We start from the raw sequence: 16,711 nt of genomic DNA, 5'->3' as shown, positions 1-16,711 counted from the left end.
GTGTGTGTGTGTGTGTGTGTGTGTGTGTGTGTGTGTGTGTGTGTGTGCGTGCGTGCGTGCGTGTGAGAGAGCATTGCTGTTTGTTGGTGTGTACTAAGAAGCAGTGAGGGTATGCCAAGTTAGGCACAGCAGGGGCCCACCATAGCACTCACGCCAACAGTTTGACAACATCTTAGAAACATCTATTCTGTTGGGATTTCACTCCTGTCCTAAACAACTCTGAGGCCATTATTGAGGAAGAGTCTGCACGACAGAGAGAGAGAGACAAAAAGGAGATGGATGGAGGGCTGAGAGGGAGGGAGGGGATCAAGAAAAAGAAGTTAAGAAAGATGGAGTTGGAACAGTAGCGGGTAGGGGTGCCACCGGTTAATAAACTTGTGACAAAGCTCTGTATCGGTAGAGCTCCTACTTTGATCTTTAACGTTGGATGATATGTTAATACTGTAAATACAATTAAAATCACATTTTTATTAATTTGATACATAACTATGAATTAAAATGTATTATTTCTATACAAACAACGGTGGACAAGTAATATAATGACTGTGTGAACGGTGTATAAACAAACATGTAGTAGTAGAGATGCAAAAAAAGACTCAAAAGACTCACAAGACAGAAGAGATGAAGAAAAGGAGGTACACATTTGGAGGCATAGGCTGAGTTTGAGGAAACAAAAGGAAAGGAGGAGCATGGGAGAAAATGATAAACATGCAGAACGGACCGAAAAAGAACAAAACAATAAGGGTGCGCAAAGCAGAGAGACCTAATATTAGAAGAGTAAGTGGTGGTATCTCGGTGACAAATAGGCGAGCTCAGCTGAAACTGGAGCAGGAATGATGAATGCTGCGAGACAAGCCAGCCGCTAATTTGGATGGCAGAGGTCTGCTTCTACAGGGCGAGATGCTGGAGTCTATCTGTCTCTCTTACATCTGATCACAGACACACTGTAGGAGCACCTGGGTCCAGACAAGGGCCCCCTCTCTGAGACTAAAAGTAGTGAAGTAAAACTACTGAACTGGTAATACAAACAGCTTATTGCATACATGTACAGACTGAGCAACATAAAGGCACATTTTTCCATTGGACCAGTGTCTAATCTACTAGAAATTGTCAGCATAGCGTTCAAACCAGAGAACAGAGCCACTTCTGTAATTAAAAGGGTTGGAAATGTGCGAGGTGTCAGAGTGGATAAATAAATACACTTCGAGCTATCGAGTTTCAAAGCAACCGCTGAAGCTAAAGACGATGGGAGGGCTTTGTAGGGCATGTACGGGTTGTATATGGGAAAAAACATTTCAACAGAGGAAAGTAATGATAAACATCTGGCAGTGGATTCCCTGTGATTTTAAATGTGCATTAAGTGTGATTTATCGATGTGCATACAGGCAGGGGATGGAAAGGGGGCCTAAATAGATTTTTGCCATTACGCTGCTCACCTTGCATAGATAGGATGATTTGAAGCCTCAGGTTCACGCAGTAATTGGGGCCAATCACTAGTCTGCAGCTCAGACAGAAAACCATTATGATCATCAGTGCAGGCATGAAAAGATATTTCACACAGCCAGAGAGGGATTATTAGAGTCAAGGGCACAAAAGTCAGTGTGTCTGGGAGAAAGAAGGGCCTCGAAGGTTACTGACTGACAGAGTAATATACCGATGATTTCACTTTTACCACACACCTCGCAGTGAAAGACGGCAGACTCTTTCACCTTCTGGATGGAGGCCAGTGTAATTGCCTTCTCATTATTAAACATGATTTGACCGTCCACATATGAAGTTAGTATTTAGTCTGGTTGGAGATAGAGGAAAGTCAGAACTGACAAACTAAAAGCGACAGCCACAGTCACAGACCCACTTTGAATACATCATTCAGTTTAGCTCCTCTGCACCAAAAGCAGAATATTTATTCTGTGGCAGGGGGCAAGCAGACGATGGCTGTCTAGAACAATGTAAGTGGAGCTCAGATGAAAACATGGCATCAGAAGATGATAAATACAAAGAAAATAATCAAATGCACCCGATGCTTCTCTTCAGAAACGGTGTAAGTTTTGATGATGACAATCACGTCAGTTTTGTGTCCGACTGGCGTCAAAACTGACATTTTTATTTGCTACGGCATTATAAATTGTAACCGTCTACTAATAGATTGATTTATAATTCAGTACAATCACGTATCTTTCTCTAAATGTAATTTTTATATAAATATTCCACACTTAACAGTAACTGGTTTGAAACTTTCGGTGTTTCCCACGATATTCCGATATTCCGGTGTTTAACAAGCTTTCAGACATTTTTTAAAGACAAAACATGCTCGTAGTGTTTGCTGTATTTATTAATTGTGCAACTGCATGAAGTATTAGCAGGATTGTTTTTGTAGTTTCACATGTCAACTTTTAAAGAAGAGAAAATGCTTTATAACCTACTCAAACAAAAAAAACTCAATTACGTAAAACGTGTTTTCACGGTGACATTTTTGCATGTTAAAAAAATAAAATAATGTGGACTCTTGGACCACAGGGGCGGAGTGAAAATTGGTCTTCTTTTGTAACCTATCATAATGGAAATAATAAAATGAAAGAAACCTCTTTCTCACCCTGGAAAGGTGTGTGTGTTGGTGTGCGTGTGTGTGTGTGTGTGTGTGTGTGTGTGTGTGTGTGTGTGTGAGAGACAGAGTGCATCTTTCTGTACCTCAAAGCCAACTGTCAAACTCATGCACACCATGGTAACCACAGTCAGTTCCCCATTTCACAACAGTAACAGACCAGGCAAATATTGACACACTATTTCTCTGACATTACAAATGTGATTATATTTGCTGTTTGCCCGAGGAGATGGCAGTTTATATTCAATGAGGTGAATAGAGCAGGCCAAGGGAAGAACATGCGTCAATTTGCTGTGTACACAAAAGAATGTAGAAGACAGAGGAATCCAGAAGAGCGTGTGTGAGTGTGTGTGTGTGTGTGTGTGTGTACATTTCCCCCACCTGTCACCTCGAAGAGAGACAAAGAAAAGTGAAACAGAAAGGTAAAGAGCCACCTGTATGTAAAAGCTCACCTGTCCTGGGAAAGAAAATAACAAATGGAAGGAAAGTGATGGCAGATGGAGCTTCACCTTCATAAAGGTGGAGGTGGTAGCCAAGCAGAGCCGTGGTCTGTAGTCATTAAAGAGACAATACCAGTGCAGCACTATCGGTTGTTGTTGTTTTTGGCTATGCTACTCACTGAACTAGCCTTTACAAAAGGTTCTCACGTTTCACAGATATAATAGGATAACACAAGAAAATCGGCTAGTTAGTCCCACACATGGCCTACAGTTTAGGTCTCAGTTCAGAGCTACACTATGAAGGGATTAATACAAACACTTGACAAAGACAGTTGGTCTCAGGGCTGTAAGGTTTTTGAGGGCCTCTCCTAAAATTTCAGAGCATATTCACATATTAACGTATGCAATCAAATGATCATGATCATGGTCAAATATGATGCTTGCCATGCAAAATGTAGAAATCAGTCCTTGGTCAGCAACTGAAACTATCACATATATGTGTCCCTCTAAAAACAGACAATTTAATCAAAATGATCCAAAAACCTATAGATTATACTGTTTTTGCTGGATATGCACTTATTCATCCACACAATTGGCAGGAATGAACATTGAGCAACAGTCTTTCTTTGTATTTCCAGACTATTATTGTAAGAGGGGACTTTTTTTAAGTCTCCTATGCTCTGGTCGCAGAAATATTTTTTTGTAGACAGATCTGATATGTGAAGATCAATTTCCTGGTTTATCTAACTGACTGTCTGCATAAGAGACAAGGATTGACATAACACATGTAACCTCTCTCTTTGAATGTTTGACTTTGTGCCGCTGCAGCCTTTACAGCACTCAAGCTGCATTCAGACTGGTGCCGCATTGAAAGCGATGCGGAAACATTACTAGGTTCGACCAAGTAAGATTGCCGTTGTGTCTTTTACGTTAATGTGACCGGGCTGCTTACACAGGCATGAGACCGGTGTGTTAAACTGCAGTCGGATCAATGTAAAGGGGGGCTTCTCTGAAAGGGGTTTAAGCTTCATTCATGTCCCCTTCACTGTGGGCAGTTTATTTATCAACTGGAGGAAACAAAGCCCAGTGGTGAGCACCAACCTCTGTGTCTGACAGGATGATGAGTATGTAACTCTCACATGTACTGCATGTGCTGATAAGATCGGTGTAGTGTGCAAAAGGTCTGTTATCCACATTCAGTCTATCCAATTCCTTATGAACCGCTGATAGCCAAATGTAACGCTGATTAGCTTCTATGATTAAATAGGTCTGTGAAGTTTAAATGGATCTCTTTGAGGACCTCAATATAGAACAGTTGTTTGCCTTGAAAATAGAGAACCTACAAAACAAAAAGGGGCCTTTTGATCAATACCATTGGGATAGGAAGGGATGATGCAATGAGGGAAATCTAGCCAACTGCTCAAAGAAACGTGACCACAAACACAAACATCATTTATTGTCTCCATGCAAAAGCAGTTTGCAGTGAGAGCAAGTGGCCTCAGCTTGGTATTGTAGCTCATAACACTTTCGCATATTTACGCTCCACATGTAAAGCGTCCTAATTCGATTAATGGTAATAATTAGTCCCCTCTCTGCTTTTTTTATTTCTAGGTGGAATTGAAACTATTTAGGTCATCTGGCCCCTTATTCCCAGATCCAAGCTGTGGGACATGCAAATCAGATGCAAATGCCACAGAAAAGAGAGAACTAGTTATGGGCCCGGGTAATAAATACTGAATTTAGCCTCTTGGCATTCCAAAAACAGCCAGTTGGGGGTTCATATGCAAATAGTATGCAAATAGCCCAGACGCAGAGAGCTTTTATTTTTCTGAACCTGAGGAGGGGGGGGGTTCAGCAGCGACACATAACATGTCGTTATGATGTTGCGGGTTTGGAGACAGCTCGTGTTGCCATCCCTAGACAACTATCACACACAGAAGAGAAGGTAGAGACGCTAGAAGAGAGGAAAGTAAGACGGGAGAAAAGATGTACAAGACATTACCGTAGATCAGACAAGAGGGCACGACGAGGAGAATGGGAGGGATGGCATGTCATTTCAAAAGTAAACCCGAGACACTGTTGGCTGCTGATTAGAGGATCAGTGTGGAGATGAAGGAAGAGGAAGAAAGACAAACACTGTGAGTGTGAGAGACACAATCTGATGGCGGGGAGGAGGAAAGTCAAATAAAAAGAGAGAAAGTTTGACCATGAGTCAAAAAAGACAAGGATGAAGAAGAAGATACCAAAGAGAAAGAAGAAGAAGAGCTGACAACTTTGAGACGGACCGAAGTAAAAACCAGGTGGAAAGAAATCAGAAAGATTCACCATGAGAGACAAGAGAGGGAGACAATACTTAAAAGTATTTAGAGAAAATGTAGAAAAAACTTATTGGAAAGAGGAGGAAAGGTAGATAAACACGCACACACAAAGTGTGCAGATCTAGCTTGTTCATGAAAAACAGAGGGGAAAGGCTAGATGTAGCAAATTAATCTGGAGGAAACATATTGTGCACGCCCAACACATGATCAGCTTAGTAGACCACCTTGTTCAATTGGCAATGTCTCCTCAAATTACATGCGTCCCTGGCGCACACACACACACACACACACACACACACACACACACACACACACACCTGCTGTTCCACCATATTAGAAATAATCACTATAATGCTCTTAATTGAAACCCAGCGTTGCCCTGAACGCATCACCCGATCTCTCTACCTGCAATGCCACCACATTGGAAATGAACACGGCAAAGCTCTTAATCACAGCCTCCACCATGCAACACACATTCACACACAACCTTGCTGCTGATGAGCTTAGCAGTGAGCACTGAAAGGAATGTGGCTGTTGGCAGGTGGACTGGTGATTAGAGACGCCGTTCTGCTCAAAGTAAAAATATTTTACACACATGGAAACTAGTATAATTTGCGAGCATATCTTACAACCTTTGAAGGCATTTACATACACATCAACCAATGAGGGTGGTCTGTTTTTGAGCTTCTGCATTTTGAATGTCCACTTATGTGATTGTGAGAACTCTGAATGCTAAACCTGTAAAGAAAAGGATATATTCAGACACAGAGATGGATACCAAATGTGCAGGGGTCCTATAAAAAATGAGATAGTCCTGTAAATAAACATAACTGAAGAACGCATTAAAAGAGAAAAACACATACCCGAGATTAATTCAACGACAACATCTGGTTTGTTATATGACGTTATCCATACCTTTTCCCTTTTCTCTCACTCTCAGTCGAGTGCAATACGCTTCTTTAAAACTGCATATTTCAATCACGCTATTTCCAAGCCAGCATTTTAGTAGAACAATAAAATTTAAATCGATTGATGATAAGTTACAACAGGAATCTCAATGGATCATCCTATGCAACCGTTGGTAGTGTTTTAATATCAGGAAGCTGCCTATGGCATTGTGTTTGTGCACACATACGTGCTTGCATGTCTCCATGCATCTGGGCATGAATACATTAGCTAGGTGGGGCGGACATGAAGGCAAATCCCAGAGAATTTGCCTCCTAATTAATAAATCATTACAAAAATGGAACAATTTATAGTGTTTTCCATCCTAAATAATTGATGTATTTGTTCATAGACAGAGTTAATCATGGCTCCGCTTTTCCCCGGGACCAAAATAAAAGAAAAAAAAAAACTAGAAATAATAGGACAAAAAAGGAAGGAAGATCTGCAGCACACATAAAAATAACAGACCTAAAGAGTGGTGAGGAAAAAGACAGAGAGCAGGGGTGTGGGGGGTTACACACACACAAACACACACACACACACACACACACACACACACACACACACACACACACACACACGCTGAAGAACACACACACTCCCTCTTCCTTCTAACAGATTCCATTGAAAACAGATGGCATCAGAATTATCTGATGTCCCGCTACTGTCTTTTTATATGCTAATCCACCTACTACACACACACCCACGTGTCTTCAATCAGATATCAGGTCAGAGACGGTAAATCAAGCCGAGACACTCCTGCTGCTGGCAGACACAGAGACCGGAAGTCGGACACCAACGTATCAATCCACTTTACGCCATGAGACTCTGGCAATGTGTGGAGTTTTGAACATAGCCAGTAGGGGAGGGGGGGAAATGGATTCTTAGATGCATCGCGATTCTCTCTCCAACGATTATGACTTGATGCAGAAAACTCAATAAACTCAATCGCCAACGTTGTAATTCTGTGACTCCTTCACCGCTGCCCCTGAACGCAACAGACGTTTACATTCTAAACGAGGATAAAGACCAGCAGATGGTAGTAACACGCTATGCGTGACAACAGAATAAAGTCTCCCCGTACCCGCGCACTTTATCGCTGTAAGGTTTTACCACATGTTCCCGAATAGCTGAATTCTCATTGCCTACAACAGAAGTCTGTATTGTTTATTTGTGAATGAGTGCAGCTTTTTATGTCAAATGACTCAGAACGTGCTGAATTCTGTGTTTTTACTACGAGGGTGCTGCTACAGGCCCAATTATATATTTATTTTTGCAGTGCTTGGAAATGTGAAATGTGACCCACCAGTTGACACATCTCTTCTATTTGAGTTTTTTGATTATAAATCATTGCAAATATGCAGTGTTTTAGAGTCACAGTGAGAAAATAAATCGTGTATTGAAAAATGTCGATGCATCAATAGGAATGGATAATCATAGCCTAGAGACCCCCCCCCCCTCCTAATAGTCAGGGCGATGTTGCTTTCAGCAGTTCAAGAGGCTGGTAAATTGAATAAAGTGTTACTTCAACACTGCACCACAGCTGAATGTTTTAGCAACATGACAAACTTTCTTTGCACAATATTGACTTATTCATCAATATTTTTGCAGCACTAGGTCACTAAACAGCATCGTCACAGCAGGAGCCCCGTTGTTTTCTGATCTGCTTCACTCATTTTCTGATTTAAGCTAAAATTGATGCTGGAAGCTACAGTTATTCACCGCTCCCTGCATGTGCTGCATAATAACGCTGTTGCAAAGTGAAGGCAGCGATAGCTGTGGTGCCGTTTACTGTAAGGACACCTCAGAGACAGGGACTGCACCAGAGGTAGATTCAGAGGTAGATTTCTAAGGGAACATTTGCTGAGGAAAAAACAGACAATGCACCAAAAAAAGGTGATTATATCAGAAACACTACGACTTGTTGGTCGAGATTTTTTAGTCTTGGCAATGCTCAAACGTCCAAAATTTGAGAAATTTAAACCAGTGAAGACAAACGCCTCGTCCCCTGTGTAGATGTCTTATGGACATACAGAGAGCAGAATGCCACAGCAAGGAATCTGCCCGTGTCATTTCTATCTCCACACAATGTTACGTTATAAAGTCAGGATACTGAAGCATGACTGATATGTGACCTAAAAACAGTCCTGGTCAACTGTCGATCAACTATCAACCACAGTCTCAGGATGACGAAAGTGGACGAATTCAAACCACAACTGTAAAATAAATTTAACACAAAAGGCTTAACGCGCGCACGCACGCACGCACACGCACACGCACACACACACACACACCAGAGTAATCATCAGATCAGATATCAAAAGGCAGTGTCTGTCTGGAAGATTAGAAGAGCCATCTGTCCGCCATGTGGAAAGCCTCAGCTTATCAATAAACTCCACACACTTCTGTATGTGCATATATCTGTGTGTTTGATCCAGCCACTAGTATGGGATGTAAATTAGAGAGACAGAAACAGAAGCACAGAATAAATAACTTAAAGAAACGACACAAATAACCACTTCTCCTTTTGGTTGATCGTATTGGTTCATTGAGACTGAAATGAATCTGGCCTAGTGCCATTCACCAGTACAACAACACATTTTAGGGATAAAACACTTCCAAAAGCATTTATTTTCCAACACAAACAAACACACACACACACACACACACACAAACACATCCTGGAAATGACTTGTGGCCGCACTTACTGCTGAATCAATACAAAGGAATCGATCGTCTTCCTTGCTCAACACTACCTGTGTTTACTCCGTTAACTTCCCCCTGTATAGATCTATACTGCCAATACAACCCCAGGATGAGAGTGGAGAGCAAGGATTAATAAGAGTGAGAGCCTCAAAGAAAGGAAGCGGAAAAAGACGTGTCAGAAAATGCGAGCAAATTGGAAGTGGTTGACTGCGTTGACATTGAATATGAAAATGAATAAAGGTTTCTGTGCACACCCACACACACCTTCAAGCTCAATTATTACTTGTCTACACCATGCCTTGCATAGTGGACAGCAGAAAAGCTATTCGGTCTATAACCTGTGGATGACACATCACCCCCCACACACACACACACACACACACACACACGCACACACACACACGCACACGCACACGCACACACACACACACTTTCTCTCTGGTCAAGCAAGGTCCTGACGATGCTTCCAGTCAAGTTATCTTTCTGCTCGGTGATCAAGGTTACTTTGTCCGATGATTCAAATTAAGCCCACTGCTCAAATCATCCGCGCCTTTTAAATCCACTTCATCTAATATCTGTGCTCTCACATGGAAATCTAACACATTGTCTGATCTCTACTTCATACATATAAATGAATCAGCTGAGACACATGTAGAATTAATTTTGTTCCAAAAAGACAGAAGTGCGCACACACACACAGCCTTGTATTGAAATACTTGTGAGGACTCCTGAATTATATAACCTACCGAAGTACTCCCATATTCTTTTGTTGAAATTTCTGACTGGTCCTTGTGAAACACATGAATTCATACAACACACACACACACACACACACACACACACACACGCCTCTCCCTTCACTCACAGGTAGCCAGTGCTTTCATTTCAGCAGGTGGCCTCATGTGAGCATCCACACACACGACGCTACAGGTCAACCCTGCTTTCCATTTCAGCGGGTGGTCAGCGAGTAATGGCACCGATGGCTGAACATTGGACACTCAGACAGAAAGCCGGGGTTATCTTCCAAAACAACACAAAAAGGGCCAACGGAAATTGAGGGAGGCAGAAAACCCCCAAAGGGGGCCTTGAAAAGTCATTGGCTACATGTCCTTGAGTGCCCAAGTCTCCATTTCTTTGCTTTTTATCCATATGTCACCCACACACACAGTCTCCACCCACACCCGCAGCCTGGCGTGCCACGCTAATTGCTAATGTCTTTCAAGCTTTCATTTCCTCTTCATGAGGGAAATTACATTTGTTTTCCTTGTCGAGTCAAGATGACAGAGAAAACAAAGGACAAATTAGAAGTGAGAAAGACCAAAAAGTCTCTTTCAGCTTGTAAAAGGAACAGACAAGCTAATTATGCAAAAAGAGAAAAAGCAACAATGAGTTGTCAAATGTCAAAGAATACAGATCGTCTTGCTTTGGTCTTTCTGGCTCTACTGTCAAGGAGTCCGACATAATATCGCGCTGTTTGTCCTCCAAGAGAGGGAAGCTAAGCGAGTCCCTGACATCACTCAACTGTACAAATGAAGACATGTGACCGGATAAAAACACTGACATTTTGAAATTAGGACAGTTGTGTCAAGTTATGTGAATGAAACTCAATTAACCCTTTTGTTTGTTTGTTTGTATGAGCTGTGTCTCATCTGTCAGGGCAACTTTAACGCTCAAGGTTGAAGGGGTGATGGAAACGATATTTTATTTCACAGTAAACTGAGGCCCCAGTGGACATTCTCCACCATGACGTCACACGCCTAAGAAAAACAACATGTGGATGAGGTGACGCACACAACTGGGAGCACAACTTGAGATGCTGGGGGTTAAACGCCTTGTTAAATGGCACCGGATGCAACATGTTGAAGGGGTGGGACAGCATTACTCCATTACCTCCTGTGCAGTGTGGACATGCTGGTCTGAGATTTGAAATGTCAAACTGTAGGACATTAGGTTTTTAATATTTTGCTTTTAGGCCACCTCTGCATTGCCTTACTTTGATTTAAGGCTCAACACTTTGGATGTGAGCACAACCTGGCTTCCCCCCCTCCTCCCTTTTCTAGACTATACCTCCTATCCTCATTGTTTCTTAGTCTCGCCCTTCGTCAATCCCCTCCACCCCCAAGCCTTTCCCTCGGCTCTGGCCTTATCCCATTACTCACATCCCCTCCATGATATTCCCATTATATCCCTTCAGTGTATTCCCAATCCCTGTGGAGTGCGGCGGTATTCCTGGGATAACAGGAGGTTGGCTGGCTTCTGCTGGGAATAGGGAATAGGCTTCCTTCCTCTTGAGGGACTATCCAGCTTCTCCCTTCATTTATCTCTCGCTTTCTTCATCAGAGAAAGGGAGAAAGGAACAAATGAATGAACACTGGAGCCGTGATTCGTGCGCTCATTCTTCTTCCTCTCCTACCTGTAGTGCATCTTTCTAGTTTGAGAAACAAGTCTAAAGATTTCACCACCCTTTGGGGAATCAATTTGTTCTGTGTTTTTGTGCTTTTTCTCAGAGGAGTAAGGAGTGGTCTCTCTTTCGGTCGACTGGCTTTCCTTGCTTACATATGGGAGAGTGCTTCTAGCAATGAGGGAGATCTTCCTGTCCTTGGAGAAATGAGTGCCAGAGAGGAATAATCCTCGTTTGCCTCCTGCAGTCCCTTACGAACACCAGTGGACATCTGGCGTTAGGCATCACATCGACAATTTATGTTTTTTTACCAATGACTTAATTTGTAATGTGGCTGTGAAAACATGCAAGAAAAGGATGACACCAATAAATCCCTCGACTCATCGGGTCGGTTTGTGATGCTGATGCTGAATTTCTTTCCCAAGAGTAATCAATGGATGAGATTGACCACTGATCCCCCTCCTCTCCTCAAGTTTTCCGATTTTCCTTCTTCTCTATCCGTAGTTCCCTCGAGGGAATCTGAAGGCACGAATGGCCGGGGTCCCTAATCCCATGGCCTCGAAATTGTTACTGGGTGTTGCCTACACGTGGGTCACCTTGTAGGATCACCAACACACACACACACACAAGTACACACGGCTCGGGATCACTCTAATCTCCTGGCCTCTAAATGGTTACACTTGACTGCGTAGACTCATGGGCCTATTTGTAGGACCTGAGACAAATTCAAAGCCTTGCAACTGTGTGACAGAAAGAGATGAGAGAGGGCTGTCCCTTTATCACAGTATTGCTCTGTTAAAACCACACATACGTAATACAACAATGCACAGTCCTGTACACTAGTGTGTGTACTTGGGACTGCAATTGCAATCATTTGCAGCATCAATTCTGACAAAATAGTAAGTGAGATAGTAAAACACAGGATGTTGTGTTTTGTGATTGCAAAAAACCCAAACAAAAGGACACCTGTTTTGCCAAATGACAACTTTAATATTCAAAACAGTTTCACCCTCATGTCAGCACACTACTATTTACATATCCATATTTACATATTAACAGCCTGTCTACCTGTCAAATGTCTGCGCTCAACTTGAGGGTATTATATCTAATTTATTCAACTCAAGTTTATAGAAAATTATGAAAATGTATTTATTTCCATTTTTCTTTCTTCTGTTGATGTCTCTTAGTCCTCAAACTACTCCCCTCCTATCCCTTTACCTTTCTCCATTACATTAATCCTCCATCTATTCATTTCTGCAGATTTAGCAGAGTCTAGTTTGCGCTCCCTGTTCGCCTCCCTTCTTCCGACCGTCGCTTTTGGCTTCAAGTGCATCTGCATCTCTCATCATTACCCTTCATCCCAGCATCCACCTCCCCGCTGACTCTTCCTCTAGTCTTTCATTGCAGCCCTTTGCCCTTTTATCTTTTTCACCCCTTCCCTTCTCTCACTCAGCAAAGCGGGGCTATCTGACACGCATCACATAGTTGTAAGATAGTGGAAAGACGGAGCCAGCGTACGGTTTCTCTCAAACGCGTAAGCGCATCAGGCGATGTGTATACTCTTGCAGAATGACGGCTGTCAAAAACTGAACCGTCTCTCATACGCTTTCTTCATACGATATCAATTCCCACCACGTCTGCTACTGTGTGTGAGAAGAGCAATTGTGTGTGTGTGTGTGTGTGTGAGCTGGATGTCTGTGCGTGAGCTGGATGTCTGTGCTAACGTGTGTGTGTGTGTGTGTGAGAGGTGGAGTCAGAGAGAACATTGTAAGTTTTCATTGGCTGAAACATTGCGGCGTGTAATGTTGCGTAGCACGCAGTCAGCCAATCAGAAGGTCCCCACATACTCCGTTTTATGAATGAGACGGCATGTATGCGAAGTACACACACACACACTCAGAGTGAGAATACTCTACAGTGATGTAATACAATCACACAGAGCAGTAGACGCGCTAGTAACTAATGCAGTACGAGCTGAATCAGAACAGTTCAGCAATGTTTGCTACATTTTTGAATACTGTCAATTATTATCCTGAAAAATGTGTATAAAATTGGAAAAACGAAAGGAAATTGATTGTCTGCAAATGTCACACGCCCTTCATACCAGTGAAATGCTGGTACATCCAAATAATATGCCGAATGTTTTTCTTCCTTCCTTGAAAATGTATTTCGTGATAAAGCATATATAACACCTGCTAATCCAAAGCCAATGATGCATTTCATATCAATCATAATTTCAAAGCAGTTCATTGTCTAAATGGCACCGTAAAGTAACATCGTATGCAACGCGTCCGGCATTTTCTATCCACAGCGACATCTCAAATACGTGCTCATCAATAACACTCATCAAAACAGCTCACATCCTCTCTGTGAGAGCCAGATCCTCCAACCGTCTGTGTCCAAACCAGGAACTGAGAACGCCTCATTTGGCTGACATTGTGTGCTGGGGAGTAATTTTGCCTAACCGGTATGTAAAATCATAACTGAAGTGCTGTGTGTGCGGCTGGCTGGCAGAGAGGACATTGGGAGGGGAGGGGATCAGCCAAAAACAATCAAAATATCCTGGTGTGACTTTCCATGGAGGGTGTGCGAGCGTTTGTGTGTGTGCACGTGCGCCCATATGCGAGTGTACACACCTTTCTATGAAGTCACTATTTGGCACATTGCTCTGCTGCTCAAATGTGGTCCATTTGTATCAGTGTGCTGTCGTGAGTAAACAGTGCCCTCTTTAGCTGCACAGAGGAACAGCAGCCACGAGCCACGCTGAACAAATGCAGGCAGCCGAACACGTGTGGAGACAATGGAAGCAGAGAGGGGAAGGTGACACAGGTTGTTATAAAAGTAGAAATGGAAAACAAAATATTAAGGAGAGTATATTATCTCCAGACTGTTCAGGATTACGTAACATTAAATATTTCATATAATTTATGACTGAATAAATGAAATGGCTGGTAGTAATCACCTCAACTGGTAAGCACCAAGACATTTGAGGAGAAGGAATATTCATGTCCTATATATCATATTCAAAATATATATTGTATGTAGGTGCTAAGATGCTCTCCACCTGAAGAATGAGGAGAGGTCCCACCTCATCCAAACGGTGACCAATCTTCTTAAACTCCTGCCACTTTATATCCAACCTTAATCAATAAGGCTTGTTATGTAAAAGTCTCCATGATGTCCAACAGCATTACATTATATTGATTTCAGGTCAATAACAGTGGTACCAAAGAGCTGGCTACATATTAGTCATGATCACATAAGATGTGTAGCCTTCAAGGACTGAAAGTTACAACTTTTAAAACTATGAACGAGAATACAGAAGGATGACCTCATCCTGATATTGCGGCGGTGCATTCGTTCAACAAAAGGCTCTTCCAATGAGCCATGGCTGCCACCTAAAGGCCACCAGAAGAACTGCTACTATGTCTTCTACCAGGTGATGTCATAGTTTAAGAAAGAGAGAGAGAGAGAGAGAGAAAGAAAGTGTTAGAGAGGGAAATGAAAGAGAGACGGGGGAGGGCAGGGGGTGTGAAAGTGAGAAAACAGGCAGGAAAGATGAGAGGGAGGGTGAGAAGGTGATGTCATGTTTTCAGAGCTGTGGAAGCCGTCTTTGTCCAAACTCTTTGATTAAACTCTGCAGATCGGCACTGCGGATATGAATGACAGACTCTACGGAGGTATCCCTGTAATATTCATCGGATATCTTCAGATGAAGGATATACAATTCAGACGGACAAAGGATAATGTTCAACCAACTCGACGTCCTAATTTTCAGTCTGTCCACATCCCAGAGACACTACATCCTTCAGAAGCCCAATTCAGTCCTCGTCATTCCACACTATTCCACTCTCTACAATTCCCCCCAACAATTTCATGCCATTCCAGACTATACCATTCAAAACAATCACCACCTCTCCTGAGTGTAATCTCCCCTGATTCTGGCCATGACAGGCAATTTCTCCTTCCAACAACCTTTCAGTGAAAAACAATGAGTGAAGATACACACACCCAAAGAAAGATAAGGGGGAGATGTAAAGGGAAAAAAAGTGATGCAGGAGGAAAGAGACAGAAGAGGCAAGAAAGCATGCAAAGAGAGAAGACAGATAAAAAGCAGAAAAGAGGGAGACAGAAAGCAAACTAATCCTTCAGCTTAAGCAGTGAGACACTGACCTTTAAAGTACTTTGTTGAGAGGGGGGAATGAGAGAGAGAGAGAGAGACACAACAGGACTGAAGGAGGGGGAGAGTATTCTCAAGCTTCATCTGTAAAGGATTTTGGCATCTCTGAGCTACATAGTGGGATAAATTCATATTAACTGAAGTGGTAAATAATGGAGGACTGCTCTATTTGCTAAGCCGTTACCGGTTTGTCAGCGGCGGTCATGTTGTTATAACTTAGCTCCATTCACGACCTGAACAGAACCCGGTGTAAAGAAAGATAGACTGAGTGTAGCACCCGTCTCCTGTTCTTCTATTTTGGGGTTGAAAATCGGCAAAGTTTCCCTTTGTTTCTTTCTCATGGGCACACACATCAGGTGATGCATCTTATCTTGAAGAATGAAGAATGGCGGCTGTCAAACATGCCCAAACTGAATAAACTAGAGAGGAAACAATATTTTTTATGAGCAACAATATTAATGCTGCTATTTGAGAGTACTTCCACTGAACTGATAACAATTAAACACTTTCTGGAATCAGGATCTCTGTGTGGTCACTGCATGGTCCTACTTTAAGGAGCAGAGAAGGACACAGAACAAAATCTAATCTAGAGATTAGAAAAATGCAATATCCATAAAAGCATGCTTTAACCTTATTACCTTAGAGCGTATTACATTACACCGTCTTCGTCTTGAAATGTGTCTTTATCTGCTGAGGACCTTCAGACCACCAGAGACGCTTTGTACTGTAATCAGATTCTGAGACAGATATTTCTCATACAGAAATCAAAGTGGGAATACAAAACAACTAACTATAAACAAGTCTTCACCGAACTCACTTCCTGAAAGACAACTGCCACCGTTCCACTATACAGTATATTTATGTTTTTCTGCACAGAGAATTACGAGGCAGCAGCCCCAGCTCTCTTCAAAGCTCTGATGGGTGTCTTCATTGGAAACACCATTTCATAACAAGCGTTGCACTTGGTGGATTTATGTCATCTGTAGCGACAGCGGCGTTACGCCGCCATTATCAGCATAGTGAACCGCACAGTGCACGGGGAAAAACGTTCCAAAATTGCCAAAGAGGAAGAAAAGAGCAGCAAAGTGGGGGGGGGGGGGGGGGGGGGGCCTAAAACAA

At 42.5% G+C, this 16,711-nt stretch overlaps 2 protein-coding genes across 2 annotated transcripts in view; both read right to left on the bottom strand.

Annotated features, from left to right (window-relative positions):
- cdkal1 (CDK5 regulatory subunit associated protein 1-like 1) overlaps nucleotides 1–16,711 on the bottom strand; it is a 174,306-nt gene that overhangs the window by 153,096 nt on the left and 4,499 nt on the right. The gene's annotated exons all lie outside the window — the stretch shown is intronic.
- LOC116398750 (transcription factor E2F3) overlaps nucleotides 51–16,711 on the bottom strand; it is a 34,154-nt gene continuing 17,493 nt past the window's right edge. The window contains exon 9 of the transcript XR_004213769.1: nucleotides 51–5,677. The gene's annotated coding sequence lies outside the window, so the exon portion shown is untranslated. The remainder of the gene's footprint in view (nucleotides 5,678–16,711) is intronic.

Source organism: Anarrhichthys ocellatus, unplaced genomic scaffold, assembly GCF_004355925.1.
Source record: "Anarrhichthys ocellatus isolate YVR2014 unplaced genomic scaffold, GSC_Weel_1.0 scaffold89, whole genome shotgun sequence".
Lineage (NCBI taxonomy): Eukaryota > Metazoa > Chordata > Actinopteri > Perciformes > Anarhichadidae > Anarrhichthys > Anarrhichthys ocellatus.
This window is presented reverse-complemented; position numbering and strand designations above follow the sequence as displayed.